The 18,483-nt window shown below is 42.8% G+C and overlaps 1 long non-coding RNA gene across 13 annotated transcripts in view; it reads right to left on the bottom strand.

The window, feature by feature from the left end:
* Positions 1-427: 427 nt before the first annotated feature.
* LOC130157477 (uncharacterized) overlaps positions 428-18,483 on the bottom strand; it is a 224,892-nt gene continuing 206,836 nt past the window's right edge. For 8 of the 13 annotated variants that reach the window (XR_008824894.1, XR_008824897.1, XR_008824895.1 and 5 more), the window contains one exon: positions 428-18,387. This is a non-coding gene — a long non-coding RNA (uncharacterized LOC130157477). Of the gene's footprint in view, positions 18,475-18,483 lie in introns of all 13 variants that reach the window. The other 5 variants (XR_008824900.1, XR_008824904.1, XR_008824902.1 and 2 more) reach the window with 5 other exon arrangements.

Genomic DNA, 18,483 nt, shown 5'->3' with positions numbered 1-18,483 from the left:
GCAGCAAGTGGACCTGGGCTGCACAAGCACCTGCCAGCCCCTAAACTACGAGTATGGTGCCCACTCCTCTCTTGCTTTTCCTTTCCTCACTCTCCGGTTTGCCGCCTGGAAAAACAGGCCATGCAGAGATACAAGCCTACCTGTAGAGCCATTGGTTTGGCCTTTTTCATGCAGCTTTTATCCTGCTTTAAAATCCCTGACTGTTGTGTGCCAGAGCAACAAGCCATATGTTAAAGATGTTAAAGAGCAAATACTTTGCAGACTGCACGAGCATGCAGAGTCAGAGGGGAAGCGAGCAATAACGTTGGAAGAAGGGGGAAGAAGTGATTATCTGGTAGTGATTATTCGGGAGGGCAATAGTGGGAGGTGCTGTAAGTGACAGGGATTCACTATGGGACGCAAATCACTTAAGGCAAAGCCATTAGGATCAATTTAAAATACCAAAGAGGGAGGCTAAAGTGACAATAGCATATTTTAATTGAAATCACAAATATCATTCTGCAAGACATGTTTTAAAAGACCAGACAGAGTTACTTTACCTGAACAGAGGAAAAAGTTTTCCTTTTCTATTTTTTTAAAAATGCCCTTTTTTTTCCAAAATAAAAAATGGAGCAGAATATTTTAAAAAAAAATCTTAAATCCTTTATATATATAAAATTTTCTATTTTGATGTTCTCTTTTTTCTTGATAGGCATATTATAAACTAAATTAACTACATTACTAATGCTTTTAATCTGATTTTAATAGAGCCTAGGGCTAAGGCATGGAGTCAGCATGTGTCCCATTAAAAGAAAAATATAGTTGTAGAGACAATAAACAGCAAGTCCAGATAAACACATTTATCTATGTGTTAGTCTCATATATCGAGCTAAGTAGCCTACGTACAGACACTGAGGTTTTCTGTAGACATTTTTCCAAAGCTGAAGCTCATATGATGGGATTGTTACTGTTTTTGGCAGCAGAAACGTGAACTTGGTGAAGGAGCCTGGCATGGAAAACCACTGAGTTCTGACATACTCCATTTGCTCCTAACTCTTTGATTTCTACTCACAGAATCTGACATATGTTGGGCATTGACCTTGCTCTTTTAAATCAGCTTATTTTAGAAGACCTTTGCAGAATGCTGTCTGTTTGGCCTCGATATAAGCTGTTAGGGAAATGTAGTACAAACACAGAAGTTGTATGTTTTGAATGCCAGAGATGTTAAGTTGAAGAGCAGTTGGTAAGATCTGTACTTCTGACTGCTTTCTGCGCTCTTAACAAGGAAGTGTCCTTAAATAAAAGAAAAGTTATTTATCCTTCATTTGTATAAAGGTTTTTATTTTTAGCAGGAAGTTCAGGACCAGACTTCTTTTTCAGTCTGAAGTACTCTGGTTGGGCACTCAGACACTCAGTGGAGTGAAAACAAACATTTCGAAAAGCAAGTGATTGTTTGGGGTGTCCCAGGTCAGAAGCCTCAGAGAGTCAGTGTCTTGTTATATTGTAGAATCAGCCCCAGTCCGTGTTCCGTCCCATCCCCTGTCCCCCGTCCCCACCCCCCCAAACAGGTACTCAAATATGGGGGTAACTTCTCCAAAGCTTGGCGTCTTCCTTATGGAACAACACACTTTAGTCAGAGCATTTCAAGAAGAGCCGTAACCTTCAGTGTGGAGATTTGCTTTCCATTTGTCATAGGGGAGCAGCTTGTATGAAAGTTCACGGTGAAAGTGCTGCAGTCTTGCAAATGCCAGCATGCATCACTATGCAATAAAACAAATCGCTGGGTCCCAACATGGCAAATTAGAGTGAGGGAAGGAAAGTGCCTTTATGAGATAGGTAGAAAAAATGTCCTTCATTAAGCCTGTATCTGCTGAAGTCAATAGGAAGCTCCTATCAACCCCAGTAACAGCAAAAGCAGAAAGAAACTTGGAAGCGCATTTGGACATGTTTGGTGTTCTCCTGTTGGTGGTAGACAAACTCCTGCACCCTTTACTCGGGCTTTGAGTTTTGGAGCCTGGAAATTCAATCAGCTGGGGAACGTGTCACCGGAAAGGGTTGCTGAGTTCAGCCATATCTGAATAAGTGGCAATAAAATTCTGTGCATAGGAAAACAGGTATCAAACTGCCAAAATAAATGTAAATTTGAATTCATGGTCATATGTAGCTCTTTAGGACAAAACCTGGCTCCATATGCGGCAAGGAGAGGCATCTGAGCTCTGCCAGCACATTAATAATCATCTTCTATGGCCTGTGGACGGCTCTGCACGTTGGCTTCCTCTCAAAGAGTTTGGCTCAGTTGGCTTCACAAACACACAGGAAGGGCATGAAGACCTGTCTTTGTTGACACTGGGTTAAGAGGCTGTGAGCTTTTGACGTGGAACATTTCCTTGGCTAAAGGAGTCAGGAGTAGTTTTTTTTCCCCTTTCTGCAAACTTGTCTCCCTGATTCAGTGGTGGCACAGGGAAGCCCTCCTGTTACTGTGAATAATTCATCTCCAGCACATATACAGGGTTTGTAGTCTGACCCATCAAGATTTTTGGAGAAATATGTGAGCCTTGTGCCATTGTTGCCAGTGCTGGTGGCTGCTACATGTAGGATCAGTTGGACCTGTGCCATCAGTCAGCGGGAAGGATGGCAGAGCTGCTGCCCCTCCTGTAAAGGGAGTCTGCCCGAAATTCCCTTAACCGTCACTCACAAGCTCATTTTTTCAGGGAAATGGCTTTTATTTGTTGTGAATTCTTCATACAGAAAAGCTTCTTACAAAAACTAAATAATGTAACATATTCTGGGTTCTGAGCAGATAAAAATTGAAAGGGCTGGGGTGTCTGTGCAAGTGGAATGATAGTGGCAAGCACCACATGAAGTCCCTGAAGATGGTGTCGGGGGACTAGGTCCCCCGTAAAATGATGAAAGACTCTGATGTAATGGTGTTTTGTGAAACAATTTGAGCATAAATGCCACATTCTTTCCCATTAACAACTGACTTCCATTGTACCAGGATTTTTTATTTTTTAATATGTATCTTGAGCACACTGAGAACAAAAATTTCCTTTGTGATAGTGCTGCAGGAAAATGTAAAGGTTGTGGTGGACTAAGAATTGAAATGTAAATCACACTTACACACAACCTCCTGCTGGGGCCCAAATTTTTATAGATCGGGTTCTGCAGCCCTGATGAAGAATCAGTGATCTGCCTTTCCTGGGATTCACAAATTAGTTGCGGTCTAAGGTATCATTTCCTACGATATAATTGTAACTTACCAGATAAAAGTTTGTCACTGAAGACAGTCCCCTGATCTTCCATTATTTTTCCAGCTGCAGTGCCACTTAAGGATCCTTTCACAGACAATGCAAACACACACATCACAGCTCCCCACTCTGCAACACGCTCTTGCTGAATATAAACATACTGTACATATTGATCCTCTCCCCCTTGTTTTTTTCCTCCCCCAGTGTGCAGGTGGTAGAACACTGGCTGCCATGAACTTCATGTTGAAAAAAAGAAAGAAGAAAAAGCTGTGGTTTGGAGGCGGCTAGAGCTGCTAGATAGCAAACTGCGAGCTTGTAACGTCGTGGCTGCTGAAGTCGCTACGAGGATAATAGGGCATACATGCATTTGTGGATAATTCTGTTTGCTAATTGCTCATGAAATTTCAGGTAAGGAATATCCAATTCAATTTGTTATAATAGGTAATGGCCTGGGTTTTGCTTTTCAGGGTGGGGTTTTTTATTATTGTTTTTATCGCTGTCATTACAAATCCATGGCTCTCCGTGATTGGAAGAACACTTTACAAAAAGGCTGAGGCAGTGCTGCGTGGCAGCACGGGAGGTTTTTACCTGTGTACCTGGCAGGCAGTAACAGTGCGTGTCTCTCTGCCATGCTATACCCCAGAGGTAATAGGACTGGAAGAGCACAGGTCCCTCTGAACGCTTCTACTTGCCTTCGCCTCTCTGAAACACAAAGTGCCAGCCGGAAAAGCTGTACTGGGGCAGACACTTTGGGTCACCAGCTCCTGCTTGTTGAGGCTGGGCTTTATCTCTGTTGGTGGAGACACTTCCCCTACCGAGGCGCCGTGCTGGCTCTTGCCATCCCTGAAGCACAGCATCCATGACGAGCCCACAGCAGGTAACTGATTGCTGGACACAAAAAAGTTAGAGGAGCTGGATCCTGCCCTCCTCTTCTAGAAATGGGATGCAAACCGATTTTTACAGGGCACTGAATCTATGTGAATGATAGCAGCACGCAGTTCTTAACAGTTGTGAGCTAGTATCTTAAACATAAAGAGACAGCTTTGCTTCTCAATGCCCCGAGCCACTGAAGCCTCCCAGGAACCGTTCTGGTAACCTGTTTCCCTTCCAGCTATTTAGAGGTTCTTGGCTATGCAAAAATATGCTGAATACTATCACCAATGGTGATCATAAGCTCAGAGCTGAGTTCTCTGATCTGCATCTGCTTGCCATCCTGCAGCTAACTAGTTCTACTACTTATTATTAACTAGCTACCAGCTAATACTAATAGCTACCACTGTTGCAGCATTTAAGAGTTACATACACCTTAATGAGAATTAGCATTTGTTGACAGCCATGGTGGGAGTTGCCTGTCTGTAGCATTTCAGGGGTCCCCATTGCTGTAGTGTTTGATTGCCTCCTTCGGTAATCACAATTGACACTAAGCAAGTTTTTCATAGGTCTCATTTGGCTGTGCAGAGCCAAAAGAGATACCGAGCTCTGCCTGTGGTTGAAGAGGGAAGAGGCCAATAATAATATATTTCCTGATAACAGTCCCTTCTTCTCTCCACCCCCTCACACAGGAGTCACACAGTGCGCAGGGACAGAGTTGGGGGCTTTGCTGCCACAGAGGAAGGTGGCTGCCAGGTTTTGCCAGGATGGCGGCTGAAGGTTGCCCTTGCTCAGGACAGACTCTCGATTCACCCTCCCAGCAGAGCACTGGCCAGGCTGCTAAAAACATTACTTTTCCATGCTTCATTGTCCTACATGAAAAGCTCTTTCACTACTTTTTTAATATGTGGAGAACAATTTAGTCATTTGAACTTAACGTCAATTGCCTTCTTCATTTGGGAATATGAAGGTAGTTAAAATGCTACAGAAATTCTGCACACCAGCAGTAAATAACTCTAGTGGGCCTTTCAGTGCCTATTTAAAAAAGGGTGCATAATCAGAATCAAAGCAGTGGGTTTAAAAAGTGGGGAGAAATATAGGCCCCTTGCAGCTCTTGAAGGGAATACGAGTACATGGCTGGTGCTTCTTTAGGAATACCAGTTGCCTGTTTGGAAAAAGAGGTGCTGGGGAATGCCCCGGCCTCCCTGGTCAGCTTCCCGAGTCCGCTCTGCAGAGAGAGGCATGTGTTATGCATCCCGCCTGCGGGGTCTGGCTCAGCTTTGCACAGAGAAGTGAGCTTTTTCCATTTGCTACTGTGGAAAGAAACTGCTTTCACCCTTACCCTGAAGAAGATGAGCTATAGGAATATACAAGGGGCCTTTTTTTATAGTTAGGGGGCCAGAAGGGGAAGCAGTGGTCATAAGCAGAGATTGGAAGTTGGGTTGTTAAGTAAATCTTAGGCTGTAGCTGGTTTTAATTTATTTTCTGTTTTATGTGCAGGAGACTAGGCCTTGCAGGCCTGGCTAATATCAAAGCCTAGGGTTTTGTAGATTTTTAATCAAGGTCCACTTTGGGGGGTTCTGATTTCAGTGGTTGTGGATGTGTAGGGGTTTTTTGTTGTATTTTTCTTTTTTTCTTGCTGCAGTATCTGGATTTCTTTAGTTAAACTTTTCCATTCTTCAGACTTGAGCCAACTGAGTGATTTCAAATTACCCAGCGCTTTCCAGAGAGGGCTTTTTTGTTGTTTGGTTTTTTTTTTGGTTTGTGATTTTTTTTTTTTTAAGCAAACTTGCAGTCCAGTTTCTCTGTAAATCACAGATGCCATCTGCAATCCTACCCCAATGTCTCACTAATTTGGCATTCTTAGTGCTGTCTAAATAGTTTATTGTTCATCAAATCTGTATGAAGGGAATTTTATATAAATTCTTTGTTTGTTTTGTCCCTCTGCTGGCAGGAAAAGTAAATCCCAAAGTATTTCAGCAGGTGCTATTAATATGCAAATAATGGAGAGTACACGAGGTCTAATAGACCTCCCAACTACATGGGAGGTGTCGCTGTTGGAGCAAATTAGCTTTCTGTAATTTGCATGCTTTTCACAGCCTCCTGGGATTATATTTTAGATCAGAGACAATAAAAGCATATGCTGTTAGTTTAAAATGTAACTAATTTTAGACTTTGAAACCATTTTAAACTAACTTCATAGTGTTAAACTGTTATTTGCAAAGAAACTTTTTACAGAGCTTATAATTTTCATGGCCTTTCTTTTCCCCCATTAACTGCTCCATCTCTCTTTTCAAGTTGAAAGTGAAGAAGGGAATCTTCCAGGTGGCTGCATTTTGAAAAACTCACAGGTATTTCTCACAAAACCAGGTCCAGATTGTCCTAGCCTGGTTCTGAGTCTTCATTTGGATCCTGATAGGGTCTAGACTGACCTTTTTAGGTCAAACTTCTTCCCTCCCCTTTGGCATCTCCACGAGATGTAAATCCATCCAAAAAGCATGCTGTGGCCCCTGCTGATCACTCACACAGGGGGGACGCTGCTCGTAGCATCAAAAAATCTTCTTTGCTAACCCACTAAAGCAAAGAGACACTGAGCTGATGTGGCACAGATGCCCACTGCGCTTGCCTAGCCTGCCCCTAGAGATAGAGTCTATCGGAAAAGTCTGTTTAAAACAAATGGGGAAAAAAACCGCAAGGATTTCAGTGCACATTCAGTCTGTGGAGTCGAACATTATTGAACTGTACTGGCACTTTATCAATGGCACTTTCCAAATTGATATTGACAGCAAAAATCATACTGTTGACATCTGTGGTTTGTGACAACTTGAATGATAGGGTATCAGCTGTTGTGCCTGAGAATTTGTGTCTTTATTTCAGGTGCTGCGGTGATTGCTTCTTCTCCAAACATGCCGTGCTACTGGAAGGGAGTGGCCAGGTAGGTGCATGCAGGGCAGCTGCTTGGAATCTGTCCCTTACCCCTGTGCCTGCTTCTGCTCCTCTGTCCTTGGGTATTTGTTGAGCTGGTAGGAAATGGTTCTCCTGGCTCACAGCACCGTCCTGACCTTGGCTGGCCCAATTCCTCTTGCTTTGAAGAACCGTAGCAAGAGGTTTGTTAGAGAAACAGCAGGTTTAGCTGATGCAGATATGCTTCAGCAGCAGACTGTCGTGGTGTCGGCTGAGGGAGTTGGAGAGAGGTAGAGGCAGTCATTTTATTTTGTCTTTCTGCCAGTTGTCCCATTGCCCGGAGTATGTGATTTGTGAGTTTCTTTTGGCACAGTTGCTCCATTGCTCATATATCTCTGTGCAGTGTTTCCAGGTCACTTGGTCCTCAGGGTGGTGGCCATCTTTTATTTCAAGAGGGATAGAGTTCAGGGGTAGGATCAGATGTGTGGAGGAGATGGCAGCCAGGTGGAGATCAAGTTAGCGTTGTCAAATTTATTTCTAGCATGGGAAAGGTGAGTGTTAGCAGGAGAGAGTAGGTCTGAAAGATGTCCTTTGAGACGAGGCCAGGAAAAAACTCTTGGGATGCAATTTTGGCTGTACAGCAATGTGTGGTAAGACTCTTCTGAATTTTGGGAGCCACAACTTTGCCATCAGTTTCTAGAAGTATATTTCATACACGCAATATATGGAAATACTTCTTTCCAGTTGGGGTGGGGGGAGAAGGCAGGGCTCAATTGATGCTTGACTTAATAGTATTGTGAGTTGTGATCTTAAAGAACTGTGTTCAGACGTGACCAATGCACTGAACCCTGTGAAAGGGAAATCCCTTCCCAGCATGAACCCATTGGAGTTAGCAGAATTACAGCCGACTGTCGTAAAGACAGAGAATTAAACTGTCGAGTTCATTCCCACTCCCAGAGGTGACTGCGCCACTAAACTGTCGGTGACACAAATTATTTTCATTTTTCAACAATAGGATCCAGAGGTGAAACGTGTGCTCTTTAAATGCTGCTCCTACCACACCAGGCTGGGTTTGCTCTGGTGTGCGATACTGCTATGATGTCCCACGTGCTGTCCCTGGTGCCCCACAGGCCTTTCTGCCGGAGCGATCGAGCCTAGCGTCTTTACAGCCCAAACCTGAAGATGGTTAAGTTTTAAAATAACCATTCCTGTAAACCAATGTGAAGGAAAAAAAAGTGCTGGAGATGACTTGTGATAATCTCATTGAAAATGCTGAATGCTTTTCTTTCTCTCATCTCACCCTGAATGTTTTCTAGCATTAATACCAGTGACCTCTCACTTCTGCTGCTTTTCTTTAATGGCATGTGGCTTGCCTATTATAAGCCTATGCACTGGAGCTGGAAACGCTATCTTTATTTTAAAAAAAAAAAGAGAGAGAGAGAGGAAAAAAGGGCTGTGATTACTCAGGTGTCAATACAAAAAAATGAGATGTTGTGCCAGATGGCTGCATTTGTGAAGCAGAGTGTAGTCAGAAGGAAAGTGGAAGGAGGCAACTGTACAACAGAAGTGTGAAAACATGACCAAAATACCTTCAGCCTTGTTTCACCAACACTGGATTAGGAGGCAACTGTGGTGAGATGCAAGCAAAGAAAAGCATGAGGGGATACTATTTGGAAAACAAAAATGTCTTTTAGTAATGAACTGCTTGACTTCCTCCAGCAAAAGCTTAGAAGTTTACAAACATCAAGAGACTTTGCTATTAAATGGAAGGACTGTGAAGCAGTAAGCCTCAGAGCACTGTATCTGGTGTCACTGCAAAATGCCACATGCAATAGAGTAAAATATTGATAGCAGGCTGTGTCACAGGCTTAGTTAGCATTATAGCAGGATATGCTGCTGCCAATCATCTGTAAGTAACCGCTCTCTCCAGTGACACAGACAGTCAACAGCTCCGTGCCATGGCTGCAGATGTCCAGGAAGAGTTTTCTAGCAATGTGTGGGAGGTGCGTTACATCTTACGTCAGGCATTATTTGCGCAGTTTGCTCGCTGCTTCGCCCATGCCCACACAAGTGATATCCAGGAGCCCACGTACTGGTGGTCAGGATTAGTCTCTACTCTCAGAGTTAAAAGTGGTGGGCCTGTAATAACAGCACTGGCTGGTTTGTATTTCAAACTGTTTGGACACATCGCTCACCTTGTTGAGCAGCTTTAGTCAGCTTCTGATACCAGGGCAAAGCACTTGCTGAGCCTGTGAAAAAGCTGAGCACTTGGCAGGCCCGTGGGCAGGCACTGCTTTACCCTCTTATATACCGAAATGGACCCTGGGTTCTTCCAGCTTTGCTTCCATGCTGCAGGTTTTGGCTGTCACATGGGGAAAGGTTTCAAATAATTTGTTTGATCTGAGATCAGAAATCCAAATGTTATGGGTTTTTTCCATGCTTGAGCTGGCTCTGCTCAAACTGCTTCAGAGCTCCACGCTCTCACCTCCTCTGCAGTCTCTCAGGAGTAAAGGAGGACTCTGACATGGGCACAGAGGAGGTCAGTCTGAAAGCTTAGCCTCCAGTTCCCTTGGTTATATCTTGGTTTACAAATTCTGTTTCATCATGAGGGTCTGAAATCTTAGTGTTCTTACGTTTCAGTTTGATTAGGACATTGCAAGGCAGATCTGTGTTGATTTTCCCCAAACCCATTCCCAGACACACAGCTTCCTCGCCCTCAGCCCCCAAAATGACTTCAACTTTTTGCAGGTACTTCCAAGCAATGAACTTCACCCAAGTATATTGACGGTAGGTTACATTAGTAACAATAGGTATAGAGAATGTGGCAGGAACGTGAATCTTCCTCTGATTCTTGTTCTGTTAGTACTAAAGCTTGCATGTGAAAGTTTCATTCTTTTGTTTTTATAAAATCTGAATGTCTTTAATAACTTTGGATCAAAAGTTTATTCTCCATGCCAGGAAGATGTTTTTTTTCTGTTACAAACTGCATTGTCTTATTTGGGGAATATGTTCACAACTGAGAAAGAATTGCCTTTATTAACAAATCAAAAGCTTGTGCTGTCAAAACTGAAATCATTCTACCTTTTTATGTGCAAATTAAAGCTTCTGTCAAACCTTCAGCCATGGTGCATTTAATTTGTGGAAATATAAAAATATCTGGCTTAATATTAAAATATTCTGCATGAGGAAGGAAATATTTTACGTGATACACTGCATTCAAGATTCTCAAAAAATCAGATTTGAAAGAAATAAAGCGGTGTTTTAACAGAATTTATTTTTCCCTACTTTTGCCAAAGTTCAGTGAAGTACTTAAAAGTTATACAGGTGTTTGAATATCTTGTTGGATCATGGCCTTTGGAAGTGAACCAAGCTAAATGCAAGTGTGTCCAGGGCATGGGAGCTACACCCCCTGTACTTTTTCTTATAAAAGGGTCACAAGATTTTTTTATAAAGTAATGGCAAAGGTACTGAGAAATTTTTGAGTTTAGATTCAGTAAAGTTAGGGTAACATATAAAAAGCAGCTCTTGGTTTCACGGTGGTAACTTGTGTTTTGCACGGTCTTTTTGTAGAGGATAAAATTCTGATTATCTAAAGTTGGGCACCGGTTCTATAGGCTTCCAAAATAAAGAGCCGTCTGTTTACCCAGCGGCACCTGGGCGCTCCGTGTTTCTGGAAACCCCGTAATGCGGACCTTCATTCAGCAGCGGCCCTCAGCACGTGCTTCATTTCAAGCACATGAATGAGGCCACTGATGAACCCTGATGTTTAGAACGGGGTGTTTTGTTAGATGCTTAAATATACATAAATCCTATTTTAAACAGCCAAATTTAGAAAGTATTTGGAGACAAAACGGCCCTGAGCCTGGCTATTTCTGTGGCGTGTGGTCAAGCTGTGAGGCTGATAGCCACAACTGGCATTAGTACAGCAAGTTAATATATACTAAAAGTGAGCTCCTTTCAGCTGAAAGCAGGTTGAGTTGGAGCTTAAGACAGTCCATACTTACTCCAAGTGTATGTCTGCCAGTTTCTTTCCCCTTTTTAATGGGGATAACAGCACATTGTCCTACCATTTGCTTGTTTCTGTTGGGAGAAGGAAAACCCTAGTCTCTGACTGCAGTGTGGCAAACCGCCTGCAGGGCCCCCTTTTTTTCAGTGTGGTCAGTGTCTTTAGCTGTGTTTTGGCTTTTTTTTTTTTTCTAGAATCCCTGTGGACTACTTCACGTTTAATTCCCAGCTCTCCTTCCGTGACCAGGGAGCTTTTACCACATCTCTTTGAGAGGGGTCCTGCCAAGGCAAGCTGTGTTTGTCCGTTGTTTTTTTCCAATCAGATATTCTAATATCTAGTCCTGTCTTTGGGGAGGTTTTAATGGTGTTGAGTCCATTTTACCTCATTATTTCCAAGGCTTGAACCAGGGACATTTGCCCTTCTGCAGTGCTGAGAAGAGAATAAGTGGCTGTATCTTGAAGAGCAGATTCATTCCCTGAAGTGGCCCATTCCCGATGATGCTCAGGGCAGGGCATACAATTATCCTCCCAGAAAGGCTGCCTGAGCAGTGCATTAGTATGTGTGTGTCTAGGCTGGCATGTGCCCATGCAATCACAGCACAGGTGGTGTGTTTCCAGCCACCTGGCCAGCTCTGCCGCAGCAATGCTCAAGTGGAAGAGTCCTTCCAGCCATACTGGTACAGTCTTGACCACCCATTTCTCTTGAGCAGAGGGTACAAAAATATTTTATGAATTTTGGGAACTGCTAGACGTTCCTTTTGGGTGGCAAATGACTATCTCCAGGGATCTAGGGCACCTACTCCTCTGCTGCTTTTATGCCAGTGATGTTAGCAAGGTATAATTCTAGCATCCTAGTATCTAAATCATTTAGCTTTTCTGGGCCATCTCTGTGAAGGGAGTTTCTACAGGCTGAATGTGGAATGTATTAAATCTGAAGGTGTTTAGTACTGGTATTAGGTCGTTAGCCATCATTAATGGCAAGACAACTATTGAGTCTGTGGGTTGTGCCAGGTTTTGCCCACATTCTCTTCTCATGTCCACTCCCCAGCATGAATTATATGATCTTCATATTCTGCCTCTCACCATTGGAAACCAACAAAGTGGTCTGGGTTGGGATCTCCTATTTCAGGCCATAAACATATGATCCAGCCACCCTGTAAACTACATTCCACCAGCTTACCGCTTTCCGTGAATTCTCAAGCATACCTGTGGCATGCAGTGGAGGTCAGGTCTGGTCCCTCCAGCTAGTGAAAATCCAGCCCAGCAAAGCTGCAAGGCACAATAATTACTCGAGTGCTGAGGCTTCACCCAAACGGCAAAGTTGTGCCTCAGTGCTGCAGTCACGACATCCTTGGTTTCTGCCAGGAGACTGTAAAGTGGTGGAGACTCTGCTGTCCCCGTGACCTGTTTCTGTCAAGGATTCAGGGAAAAAGGTCTCCAGACTCCATGGTTTGCTGTCAGAAGGGCTGTCGGGAGGCAAAGTCACAGAGGTGAGCGCACTGGTAAGCTGGACACCTGCCTCCTGACTTTTCCCCAGTCAGGAGTGCTTTAGCCTCATGCACTTGATACTTTAATTGGCCTGTGTGCAAGCTGGACACCGCTCTCTTTATTATTATTATTATTATGCAATCAAGACGCTACTTACTTAAAGAATGTGCTGGGGACGTACTATTTATACAGGAGCTATGTACACTGAGATCCATTTTCTCCATGGTGATTACAGATAATGTGGTAAGCTCTGCTTTGATTCATTAGTATAGCAAAAGGGATATTCAGAATTATTTGGTATAATTCACAGCATTTCAGAATGCATATATTTTCATAATACTCTAAATCTGCTGCTTGTGCTACTAACTCAAGCATGTGATGACTGGTTTGCTATAGCACTGTCATCTTAAAATTGTGGTAGTGCCATTTTTTCACTGTAACTGGCCAGCCTGGAAGCTCATCTGGCACGGTACTTGTAGCCAGTGACCACTGTGCAGCAACGCAGCTCTTTGCAAAGCTGCTTCTGAGCTCACTGAGGATCGCTGACACCCCCGGACCCCAGCCTTGCAGCAGACCCCAGCACTGTGGATGCCCAAGTGAAAGCCACGGGGAACCTTCCATAATGGAGAGACATTCTTCTCTGCCCCCAAGAACACATTTTTCCAAAGTGACACTCAGAAAAAAATACCTTTAAGTGATTTTGTTTCTTGGCCTGAAAAAAAGAACCACTGTGTTAATTTTAATTAGTTTGTTTTAATTAGGAGGTTATTTTTTAATAATTTTTTGGATTAAATTTTGTGCTCCTTCTACTCTGTTTTTTTTTCTGGCAAGGTGAGTAAGCAAACTCTTAGGATTAACAATGAATCACCAGTCTCTCCTCCCTCTCCCCATTTCACATTTGTTCCTTTCTTACCTTATCAGGACCATCCTTCTGGCTGCGGTGCCCTGGCCACGACTTCATCTAACCCAGTGCTGGATGAGCCTCCAGAGACTTGCCACTTCATGCAAACAGTTCAAAACTCTTTCCAGCCAATGGTAACCTTTGGCAACACAAAATCCTTACAATTTCAAAGTGTGGGTTCAAATTTTAAGAACAAAATATCCAGACTGCAGTTTCTGACAGCCATTGAAATTTTTTCACCCAACTGTCATGTGCATGTAGATCTCAGAACCACCACCCTCGCAGCAAAGATTGTCCAAGGCACCTTTGGAGATAGATAGGATCTAAAAATATCACTACTTAAGTGATTAAACTTAGCTTTACGCATCTGAGACCATCATGTGGGGCTTTGTTTCCCTTTTGCAACCCCCACCCCAGTGCTCTGAGCCCTCCTCAGCTCTCCCCGACTTTATTGGGCACTGTCGTGTATTCATACACCTCTGGAAATCAGTTGCATAATTTAAATGTCTAACTTCAGTTGCTTGGTGACTGGGTTTTTCTTTTAGTATCACAGATTAAGATGTTCAAATTATTATCTGAAAATCTTTATTTAGCCCTGCTGAGTTTCTTTGGCCCTTACCTGGCAAATGGAAACGTGATCGGACAGCCTTTCCCCTCAGTTTTCAGCTGCTTCTGTTCCAAATCAGAGGTTGCACATGTAACCAGTTTACCCAATTCAATTCCCTCTATCAGTTATATATTTTAAAAATAATTTTCTGAAAATTTCCACAGCAATTATCAGAGAGAATCATTTAACAAAGAGAAGCTGCTTTCATTGCTGAGATTCCCTCAAGTATCTATTTGCTTCTCTGTCTAAACATCTGAAATGTTTGGGTAAAAATTTAAACAAGACCAATAACTGCACTTAACGCAGAAGATTTCCACCTCTAGATTCTATATTTGTAGCTTTGTCATGTTCCTTTCTCTTACTGACCTGAAGAAGAAAATTTTTTCCTTATCTGATGAAAAGGTTGTCTGTCATGGTGTGGTTATTGCAGCACAAAATATTGCCTAAAACTTGACCCTGAAAAAAAATTGTACAAGGACAGTTTACCCCAGAATTCCAAAGGAGATGAAAACCTCATTCTAGCCGAAGCAGTAAGCTTGTTTGGGTGTATAAAAGTAGGGTGATTCTAGAAGTCCTTCATGGAGCCTCAAATTTTAAATGCACTTGGCCTCTGATCTTGGCTCAACCGATTTTTCTCCTAGCGTTACTCCACTGAACTCAATCATACTAACATGGATTTTCACTGACATGCCATTCAGAAATTTAAAAAATACATGCATTAATTGGTGTGTGGCCTGGAAAAAAACCTGCAGGTACTTTTAGCCTTATCAGATGAAGCCATTCTAAAACCCTGTCCATAATCATGGCACTCAAAGAATGGGCTTGTACCGATTTCTGCGGGCATTGCACTGGGTCCCCACCCAGCAGAGGGTTTCCCACTCCTCCCCCATTATATGATGCCAGTTCTTTCTGCCCCGCTCTGGCTGGCTGCAGCGCTGACCCGCCTCCCGTGCGTTTGCCAATAATGCAGAAAACTTGGGACAGGTGTTCAGCTTCAGCAGTTTGCAGAGAGGAGGGGAACAGTGTGACACAGTCAGAGCTTTTAAATAGTATCAGTTCTTTCATTTAAGAAGCCAATGAGTACTAAAGTAAATAAACATTTACAGTGCTCTTTTCACCAGTGCTGAAGAGATCACAGCACGAGCTGTACCCCGTCTAGTTGTCTTTCCAGAAGTCTGACTGCCTTACTCTTTTTCTATCTGGTCAGGACTCTTACTGCCCTTAATAGAATTGTATTTGTGTTCAATGACTGTTGCTACCCAAAAAATGGGAGTAATTTATAATGAATTAGTACCTCCACAAATGTCTCAACTCCTTTCTGTTCACACTGTCCATGAACAGACTGTGATATTTTTTCCCTTTTTTTCCCATTAGACATAATTATTCCCAAAATCATTTGTGGAGGAAGGATAGTTTCTTCCTCCCCACATAGCTGGTTCAGAGGCAGAAAAACAACATAGTATTTGTGCTGAAGACAAAAGGCATGCTGCACACACATGCTGGTTACGTGCCACTATTTCTGTTCCACAACAGAATGAATGTGTCTTATGAAAGTTTCTTCATTTAAGAAAAAATACCAGTTACTTATCTGTGTTACTCGTTCCGAGTTCCTTTCTGCAAATGTTTTTAAGTGTTCTGGTTCACTCACCATATGGAGCATTGTACTTACTACATCTCCATCTATTGAAATAGCTATTAGCATAGCTGGAGAAAGTGAATGCAGCCCCCTAGCCCCCTTAAATGCACAGGTAATATTTCATGTGGAAGCTGTTGCAGAATTTTATATTTTTTTAAATATAGAATTCTCAATTAAGGACTTAATTATAAAATATCTACTCATTCTGCTGAGCACTTAGCCAATGCTCTTGAGACCTTTAGGAGTAGTTACCTGAGTAAATGTTCACCACTGCAAACAGGAACCTTCACTCTGGTACCTGCTTAAGAGCTGTAATGAAAAACTGAACCTAAATAAATCCTGTCCAAATCCCTTTAAAGTTGAGTGTAGGAGGCAGCTATACATAACTGGCCAAAAGAGATGACTGGCAAACCAGCCCCAATGGTTTGTTTTTCAGTGAGACACAAAGCCAAAAAGGGTCTGTTTTCTCATGCTAATGAAGCCCAAGGTGACAGAAATTTGGCAGAGCACCATCCCACGCAGTTACAGGCCAGGATGTAGGAAAGCCAGGGCATTACACTTAAGTATCATTGAACACAAACCCACAGCCCACCCTGGTCCTAAAACTTAATCTAAAATTAATCCAGAGCCAAATGCCTTCTTCATAGTCCAGCTCTATGAAACAAAGTGTTTTTCAGATTAAGTGATAAATATTTTGCCAATTTAAAAATGCAGTGTCCAGACCCTGATTCATTTGCTTGCTTTCCAAAAATACTTTGGAGATGCTAAAAGTCTCCAAAACATGCACAGCGAGCTTCCAAGCTGAACCAACTGTACAAGATAGCAGTCACATAGAGGAGATGGATTTTAGGACATGTGTGCTGTACATCATATGTATAGTCCTCAAGCTTTATCAATGCTAGAGTACAGTGCTTCAGGGGAGAAAAAAAAAAAAAAAAGGAAAAAAAAAAAAAGGGAAAGAAAGATCAGCACAAACTATAAACAGAAGGCTTTCTTTGGCTCATTTACCCAGTTAGCTTTGCATTAATGTTCCCACAACAGGACTTACATAAAATTTTTCATGCCATGCACAAGCGTCCTCTGAATCCTGAAGCGATCACGTTAGTTGATTCAACAGGAAGAGGTGCAGCAAAATAATGTCCTCTATATCAGGACATCAAGAGGAAGAAGAAAAAGTCAATTTTATATTACCATGCCAGCAAAAACTAACTATTTTTTCACAGTCTTTTTAATGTTCAGCTCTTTGTGTTCCAACCTCAAACCCCCAAGGTGTAAACACAACGGCTTTCCCACATCTAAGAGTGTGTGGTTGCTCTGGATCACAGTTTGGGGATGCTCTGACCACTCGCTTGTTACTGGAGCGATGGGTTGGCTTCGTCCCAGGTAAGGTACCGGCCACGTGGATTCATGGTGAGGTGTGTGCACAAAAGCCTCCTCCAGAGTAAAACCAAACAGCAAATGCAAACCTCTGCCTCTGCCAGACCATGCAATTTACCTTCAGCTGAAGAACTGCTCTTCTTTGCCACTTCTTTCTGAACAACTAGCCAGCTCTGCATTTTAACAGAAAATGTTTGAAATACAAAATTTTCAGGTGACAGGAGGGAGAAATTTGAGGTTCCTTAAAGTTACTACGAAATCGATAAATAAATGAACACTGGGTGTGGTATTCCGTTACCAGCCTTTCATTTTTTTCCCCCCCAGAAAGCAGTTTCCAGATGGATTTTCCCCAAGATGTTAATATTGTGCTGGTTTTAACGCTGATTGAAGCAAGGTAGCAAGTGGTTATTACAGCCCTGACATGCCTGTTCTGCCAAGAAACAGCATGAGCTTTCAACTCAGAAAACAAGGTGAACTTTGTTGTTTAATCAATCTGCTTTTGCCTGCCTTGGCCAGGTATGCAGGGTCATGCTCACAACGGGGATGACTGTTAATTTATGATCAGCTTATTTGTATTTTTCTTAGTCAAATGTTCAACCCAGAGACTTCCCCCTCCTCCCCCCACCCAGGAAAAAAGTTGTTCTTTTGAAGAGCTAGTCTGCTGGCACTGTCCCCATCAAGTCTTCCCTTTTTCCCCTTGAGTGTCTTGTGAAGGTGGCCAAACAGCTCATGGCTCACTGTGGTCACTGCCCCGCTAAGCCGTTAACTGGGAGCTTATTGCCAATGGACTCCTCACCTGAGGATCTGCTGCTGAAATAGTAGAGGTTTGGGGCCGTTTTGAGCGATTCTTAGAGTAGTAAAGTTGGACATAAGACTCGTCTCAGTGTCCTGGCTTAAACCCTGAGAAGGAAATCAGTCTTTTACCTACAGTCTTCTCTGTGTCACTTGCCTTTGTTTCGCAGCAGCATGACTCGGTATAAAATGGCAGGGCAGCTCAGGGCTGTGTCCTTCCACCAGCCCATAGCCATGCAGAGTGCTTTACCTTAATTTGTCCCTACAAAAGTGAAAAAACCATCAGAGTAATAGCTTACCCTTTACCGGATGGTTTCTCTTCTGAAAGCTTCTCTTGGATATGCGGAGTAGGCACTTCATCTATTCACCGAGCTGATGTTCCTGATCTTGAAACAAGAAGCTGAAGCATTTTGGCTAGAGCCAGGCAAAGGCAATCTTTCCATTTTCTGCTTCTCAGAGTGTCTTTGCAAATGAACAGCAGTCTTCAAATATTCCTCTTCAGCATGAATTCCTGTTCCATCTTCTTCATTACCTGACGACTCAGACCTAGTCCGTCAGATCCGAGGTAGGAATACAGGTCCTACAGTATAATGTGATGCAGACCCAACATTGAAAATGGGATGTAAATAGTGGCAGTAGGGTGTATATTAATTCAGTTGGATTTTTCCTAAGAAAT

Source organism: Falco biarmicus, chromosome 12, assembly GCF_023638135.1.
Source record: "Falco biarmicus isolate bFalBia1 chromosome 12, bFalBia1.pri, whole genome shotgun sequence".
In the NCBI taxonomy this organism is placed as follows: Eukaryota; Metazoa; Chordata; class Aves; order Falconiformes; family Falconidae; genus Falco; species Falco biarmicus.
The sequence above is the reverse complement of the archived record's forward strand: the minus strand, read 5'-3'. Positions and strand labels throughout refer to the sequence as shown.